General features: G+C 45.8%; 1 long non-coding RNA gene across 1 annotated transcript; it reads right to left on the bottom strand.

The window, feature by feature from the left end:
- Positions 1 to 3,601: 3,601 nt before the first annotated feature.
- Positions 3,602 to 7,387, bottom strand: LOC129858715 (uncharacterized). The gene is made up of 3 exons (XR_008760067.1): positions 6,060 to 7,387; positions 5,324 to 5,670; positions 3,602 to 3,910 (listed from the first exon to the last, which is right to left on the bottom strand). It is a non-coding gene; the product is annotated as an uncharacterized LOC129858715 (long non-coding RNA).
- Positions 7,388 to 7,761: the final 374 nt, after the last annotated feature.

Here is a 7,761-nt window from a genome sequence, read left to right as displayed (position 1 = left end):
GGTGACAGCCAACAATATGGTGCATTACCGCCACCTACTGTACGGGAGTGTGGGCCAGAGACACGGATATGCTAAATCCTACCTGCCAGCCCGGTTGCTCTTAAAAAATATACAATATTTTAGACCACAGGTGTCAAACTCATTCCACGGGGGGCCGAGTGTCTGTGGGTTTTCGCTCCTCCCTTATACTTGATTGATGAATTAACATCACTAATTAGTTAGGAACTCCCCACACCTGGTTGTCTAGGGCTTTATTGAAAGGAAAAACCAAAAACCTGCAGACACTAGGCCCTCCGTGGAATGAGTTTGACACCCCTGTTTTAGACTATATCTAATGACGGAAAGTCTGCTCAATCCAAGATTACAACCAAATGACTACAGCATTAACACAAACATAGAGGTGGCAGTGGGAGGAGGTAGGGATCTGGTCTGTCTGCCCAATATATAGGATCAAAACTCGTGGAGGAATACAAATAGCATAAATAGGAAAGTGTGCTTCAGTGGGTCTCTCTGGGTGGGAGACTGTTAGATGACTAATGTGATGTTGATGTTGAGCGGCTTCACTGCAACTTTAATAATCAATATATATATTTTTTTTTACAAATACGAAAAAAAAGTGTGTTCTACTCAATATACTCTGTAAACTCATTTCCTGTATCCCCTTCTCCCTCATACCAGATCTCTGATACTGCCCACACTGTAGCAATACATGCTCCACTGTCTCTCTTTCCTGGCAACCATCACATTTTCCTGTTGGATGCTTTCCTATCACATTTAGGGTCTTATTCAACCGGATGTGTCCCACCCTTAAACTTGTAAAAATAGCCTCCTCTCTTCTGTCCCTTCCTGCCGCCCTCCCCTCCTCGACTTTCCTCTGTACTTGAAATAAATGCCTGCCCTTAATATCTCTATTCCACTGCTCCTGCCATCTCTGCACCAGCACTGTCGGTATCATGCTTTTTGCCTCTGCCTTGCTCATTGAAACGACAACATCCCCACTACTAAGTGCTTGTTGAGCCAGTACATCAACTGCCTCATTCCCCTCCACCCAAACATGGGCTGGGACCCAAGTGAATCTTATCTGTAGACCCATCTGTCTAATCCTGCCATGGGTTTGTAACACCTCATAATCCAGGTCTCTGCTACATGACCTAAAGGACTGGAGACTCATCAACACTGCACATGAATCAGATCAAATAACTAATCTGTGTGTCTTGACTTCCTCCACCCACTGCAAGGCCAATAGTATGGCCATCAGCTCCGCAGTATATACAGCCAGATTATCTGTAATACGTTTCCTGACTGCCACCCCACATTCCTGCACTACAAATGCTGACCCAGTATGTCCTTGGATGTATTGAACCATCTGTGTAAATGGCCATAAAATCCTGATACACAGTATTCAGACGTCTATTAAACAAATCAGATGGATCAACACCCTCCCTATCTTTCTGTAGTCTCTCCAATACTTCTAGATCAACTACAGGATTTGGGAGTAGCCATGGTGGATTTACAGGAATAACTACCGTTGGACTAAACTCCCTTCCATACAGTGCCATTTCCTTCGCCTGGGTATTACCCACCCACCCAAAGGTTGCGTTTTGTCTTCACTCATGTTCCCAGCATGCCTGCAAAATTATTTTCGCAGGATGAGACCCAATGTCCCTGTAGGTTGACCCAATAATTTATTTGCCAGCTGCTGTTTCCTAATCTGAAATGGCATATCCCCCATCCTCACCTGTAGTGCAGACACTGGGGAGGTCAGAAATGCCCCACTACATATTCTGAGTCCTTGCCCCTTTATGACATCTAGCCATTCCAATGAGGTGCAGAGGGCTGAACCAATCAATCAAATGTATTTATAAAGCCCTTATTACATCAGCCGATGTTAAAGTGCTATACAAAAACACTGCCTAAAACCCCAAACAGCAAGCAATGCAGATGTAGAAGCATGGTGGCTAGTGTAATTAGTCCTGTGTGTAGCTGGTGAGAGAGTCAGGCGCAGGACATCAGATACAAGTAAAAAACATGCTTTACTCAAAAAAGGCAAATATACAAAGAAACATCTTTAGCACATACAGACGGACCGAAATTTACAATAAACAATCACTCACAAAAACCATGTGGGGAACAGAGGGTTAAATAATGAACAAGTGTTTCTGGGATTGACAACAGGTGTGTGAAACACAGACAAAACAAATGAAGAAGTGGATCGGCAGTAGCTAGGAAGTAGCTAATTTGTCCTGGGATATAAACATTGAGTCGTTATTTTACCTGAAATGCACAAGGTCCTTTACTCTGCCAATTAAACCGCACATAAAACGGTCAACCGAATCGTTTCTAGTCATCTCTCCTCCTTCCAGGCTTTTTCTTCTCTTGACTTTACATTGCGATTAGCAACTTTCATAAATTAGGTGCATTACCGTCACCGACCTCGTTCGTCTTTCAGTCACCCACGTGGGTATAACCAATGAGGAGATGGCACGTGGGTATCTGCTTCTATAAACCAATGAGGGGATGGAAGAGGCTGGACTTGCAGCGCGATCTGCGTCAGAAATAGAACTGATTTCTATTTTAGCCCTTAGCAACGCAGACGTCTCTACGGCCCAGGATATCCTGCACCGGCTCTGCGCACTGTGTCTCCGGTGCGTTTGCACAGCTCAGTGAGTCCTGTGCCAGCGCCCCGCCTTTGCCGGGCGAAGGTAACCATCCAGCCAGGACGGGTTGTGCAGGCTCTACGCTCGAGACCTCCAGTGCGCCTCCATGGCCCAGTGTATCCGGTGCCTGCTCCCAGAACCAGGCCTCCTGTATGTCTCCCCAGCCTGGTGAGTCCTGTACCTGCTCCCAGAACCAGGCCTCCTGTATGTCTCCCCAGCCTGGTAAGCCCTGTGGCAGATCCACGCACCAGGCTGCCTAGACGTCTCCTCACTCCAGTGATGATCCATGGCCCGAAGCCTCCAGTGATGATCCATGGCACGAAGCCTCCAGAGACGGTCTCCAGTCCGGAGCCTCCAGCGACGGTCTCCAGTCCGGAGCCTCCAGCGACGGTCTCCAGTCCGGAGCCTCCAGCGACGGTCTCCAGTCCGGAGCCTCCAGAGACGGTCTCCAGTCCGGAGCCTCCAGCGACGGTCTCCAGTCCGGAGCCTCCAGCGACGGTCTCCAGTCCGGAGCCTCCAGCGACGGTCTCCAGTCCGGAGCTTCCAGCGACGGTCTCCAGTCCGGAGCCTGCAACGAGGGTCTCCAGTCCGGAGCCTGCAACGAGGGTCCCCAGTCCGGGGCCTGCAGCGAGTGTCCCCAGTCAGGGGCCTGCAGCGAGGGTTCCCAGTCAGGGGCCTGCAGCGAGGGTTCCCAGTCAGGGGCCTGCAGCGAGGGTCCCCACACCAGAGGCGCCACCAAAGTGGGGGGAGCCAGAGGTGGAGCGAGGTCTACGTCCTGCACCGGAGCCGCCGCAGTGAATAGATGCCCACCCGGACTCTCCCCTTTAGAGTCAGGTTTTGCGGCTGGAGTCCGCACCTTTGCGTGGGGGGGGGGGGGGGGGGGGGGGGTGGTACTGTCACACCCTGGCCATAGAGGGGGTTTTTAGTCTCTATTTTGGTTAGGCCAGGGTGTGATTCGGGTGGGCATTCTATGTGTTATATTTCTATGTTTTGGCCGGGTATGGTCGTCAATCAGGTACAGCTGTCTATCGTTGTCTCTGATTGGGAATCATACTTAGGCAGCCTTTTTTCATTTTGGGAGTTGTGGGTAGTTATCTTTGTTAGTGGCACTATAGCCCTGTTAAGCTTCACGGTTGTTTCTTTGTTTCTTGTTTTGCTGGCGACATTTACAATAATAAAACAAAATGTACGCACACAACGCTGCACCTTGGTCTCCTTCCGACGACGGCCTTGACATTCATCTTGTCTTAGATCTGCAAAGGTGTAGGGAAGAAATAAGCTGATTAAGTCTAAAGGAGATATTAATAAACAAATGAAACAACTGACTATGAAAACATTATAATTTAATAAGTATTCAAGTACAGGAAAGAACATGACAGGTATGTGTGTTGTAAAAATAAAATAAAAATTTAACTATTGAAAGAGGTGTGTGTGTGTAAAAATGTAAAAAAATGAATGTGTAGCTTGTAATCTGTAAGAGAATAATAAGAGCATGTATTTTTGGCACAACTGCAGACAGATACAGGGACTACTGATGGCCATAAAGAGAGAGGGCAGGGCACTGGAGATCTGAGGGACAGAGAGGAGTGGAGGAGAGGTGTGTGTGTGTCTCTGTTTCTGAAAACACAGCTAAACAAATGGCCCCTGGACGTCATGGACCAGTCGATGGAACATAACTTCACAAAAAATTTCAACACACTGGTTTTCAAGTGGTTCTAAATGAAATAAATATATTCACCTTTAGTCTTGTAAGAGACCAACAAGAGCATCTGTGAATTCTCCGGTGTATGAGTTTCAAGTCTGTCAATTCAGAAATGTATGTAACACTAATAATGAATGCTATCCTAAGACTTTATAAACAAATGACTTTATGAATTGACTGAATTTAAAGAGAACTGCCGTGTGTGAAAAGAAAGGTACAACGAGGGAGGTCACAACACCTCTTCCTGTCCTTGAAATCAAACTTTATTTGTCACGTGCGCCGAATACAACAGGTGTAGACCTTACAGTGAAATGCCGAATACAACAGGTGTAGACCTTACAGTGAAATGCCGAATACAACAGGTGTAGACCTTACAGTGAAATGCCGAATACAACAGGTGTAGACCTTACAGTGAAATGCCGAATACAACAGGTGTAGACCTTACAGTGAAATGCCGAATACAACAGGTGTAGACCTTACAGTGAAATGCCGAATACAACAGGTGTAGACCTTACAGTGAAATGCTTACTTACAGGCTCTAACCAATAGTGCAAAAAAAGGTATGTGTGTGTGTGTGTGTGTGTAGGTAAGTAACGAAATAAAACAACAGTAAAAAGACATTTGAAAATAAGAATAGCAAGGCTATATACAGACACCGGTTAGTCAGGCTTATTGAGGTAGTATGTACGTGTAGGTATGGTTAACGTGACTATGCATATATGATGAACAGAGAGTAGCAGTAGCGTAAAAGAGGGGGTGGCGGGTGGTGGGTGGCGGGACACAATACAGATAGCCCGGTTAGCCAATGTGCGGGAGCACTGGTTGGTCGGGCCAATTGAGGTAGTATGTACATGAATGTATAGTTAAAGTGACTATGCATATAAGATAAACAGAGTAGCAGCAGCGTAAAAGAGGGGTTGGGGGGTGCACACAATGCAAATAGTCCGTGTAACCATTTGGTTACCTGTTCAGGAGTCTTATGGCTTGGGGATAAAACTGTTGAGAAGCCTTTTTGTCCTAGCCTTGGCACTCCGGTACCGCTTGCCATGCGGTAGTAGAGAGAACAGTCTATGACTGGGGTGGCTGGGGTCTTTGACTATTTTTAGGGCCTTCCTCTGACACTGCCTGGTGTAGAGGTCCTGGATGGCAGGCAGCTTTGCCCCAGTGATGTACTGGGCCGTACGCACTACCCTCTGAAGTGCCTTGTGGTCGGAGGCCGAGCAGTTGCCGTACCAAGCAGTGATGCAACCGTTCAGGATGCTCTCAATGTTGCAGCTTCCTGTGAGCTGCTCGGCTAAATTGAATCCATCTCTGGAAGGGAAGAGAAAAACAACACATACAAGCTTAACATAATATAACACCATAAAAGGTGAGATTTATGTTAACTAAATACTGCTTGTATAGTGTAGTTAGTGGCATAAATATAGGAACAGTGTGGTAAAGTTGGTAATACTTGCTGTTTACTCATAGAATTTGTATTTCAGATCAAAATATGAATATGACAGGCAAATATTTTAGACAACAAACTGTTTTAGGATATTTTCTAACCCAGAAACAACAGCTATACATTTGCCTCATATTAATACTTTGATCTGAAATACCAATTAGCCTACATGAGTATACTGTAAAAATGACCTACTTTACTTCACTGTCGCAACACTTATGACACTACCTGTGATGTGGAGGGGGAAAAAACGTACCATTGAACTCGGCTTTGAAAAGCAGCTGATACATTTGAACCTTGACTGCTGCTTGTCTTTGCTGAGGTAGCCTCTTCAGTGTTGGCACCAGGCTCATGGCAAAGTGGGTCTCTTCATCCTCCTTCCTGTGAGCATCAGGTTGGGCTGCATCCCTCTCGACAGCTTGGAGGAGCCTCTGCTGAAATGAATTGAGTGGATCTGGGGGGCTATTACCTCCGATGACGCCTGGTGTGAAGTTGTTCCTCTTCGTTTCTCTCTCTGTTTCTCTCCTTGTTTGTCTCCACGCCCACATCCTGTTCAACGAGGTCCTCAGTGGTCACTTCCGTGAGGTTCATAATAATCTCTGGTGGTCCTAGATCCAGAGGTGCTTCCCCCTTGTGGATACTTGTGGATCATGTAAACGTTGTAGAGGGTCTCGCTGCACCGATGGTGGCGGTGGTCTCGCTTGTAGATGACATTGAGGGTCTTGATGCACCGGTGGCGACAACACTTGTGGATGACGTAGTAGAGGGTCTGGCTGTAAAATTGCCCCTCGTTGCCCTAGGCACAATAAATGGATCCAGGCACAATAAATGGATCCAGAAAAGAAAGAATGTGGCAGAAGTGCCAAGGCTGCTGGCCTGAAGCTGCTGACCCAGACCTCTTCTCTTTCTTTGCCCTTCTCTCTCTATGATACCTGTCCCTGAGTCCTATCCACTTCCTCCTAGTCTTCTTCTACATAGACATGAACACGATAAACCAAACCATTACCTAGCATAACTATAGTTATTAGATAGCTATCATGGACATGTCACCTACTGTACACACAGACACACACACACAGTTATCTGACCAAATGATCAGGGGTACAGTAATATCTACCATTTCTATGACTATTTATCTGACATTCACACTCTTTCAAACATGATTATTTGGTAAAGTTATCAGGGGTAGTAACTAGCACAATTTATATGACTATTTATTTCACATACAAACCTCATTGGCTAGGTTAGCTAGCTAGCTAACTAGCCACATCTAGCACAAGCTCCCTACTAAACTGACCTGGCAATCCTACTGTCGTGGACACTTGTCTCCAAGCAGCATTTTTTGTGTTTATGTCCCTGTAGCTGTCAGCAGGTGTGTCAAAACGACACGGTTTTGAGGTTTCTGCGAAAATGATTCTTTCCTCCATGTGTCCAATCGCATGCGACCATTTGCAAAAGATACCCGCATCAGTATAGTTGCCTAGCTACGCAAAATGTTAGGCAGCAGTGATGCAATTACGCAGTCGGTGTGTTCGAAGCGTAAATTCCTATAGGCACAATTTGATATGAAATAGTTTTCCAATGCATCATTATTTTAAAAAGCAATTTATGATGTTTGCTCATTGGGTTTCAATGGGGTAAATTTAACATTTCAACTTCACTGGAAAAGCTTTTGAAGCAGGTGTTTCTAACGCGTTTTCGGTCAATAAAAAAAGCGCTATTATTTACCCAGTGGGCTGAGCCAGACGGTTACTATGGGAATCAGACTAAACACAAGGTGACGTTTGTTTTTGTGTGTGATAGTTTCTCTGCGGCATGTACTTGTACTTCACATCAAAGACATGGAATGCAACATTTTTCTCTCACTCATTGAGATGACTGATAACTAATTAACATTTTACTAACGATAATGGAAGTGTACGAGAAGATTCCGTGTCTGTGCAGGTGGAGCAGCAGAA

This window comes from Salvelinus fontinalis, chromosome 6 (assembly GCF_029448725.1).
Source record: "Salvelinus fontinalis isolate EN_2023a chromosome 6, ASM2944872v1, whole genome shotgun sequence".
Classification (NCBI taxonomy): Eukaryota; Metazoa; Chordata; class Actinopteri; order Salmoniformes; family Salmonidae; genus Salvelinus; species Salvelinus fontinalis.
The sequence above is the reverse complement of the archived record's forward strand: the minus strand, read 5'-3'. Positions and strand labels throughout refer to the sequence as shown.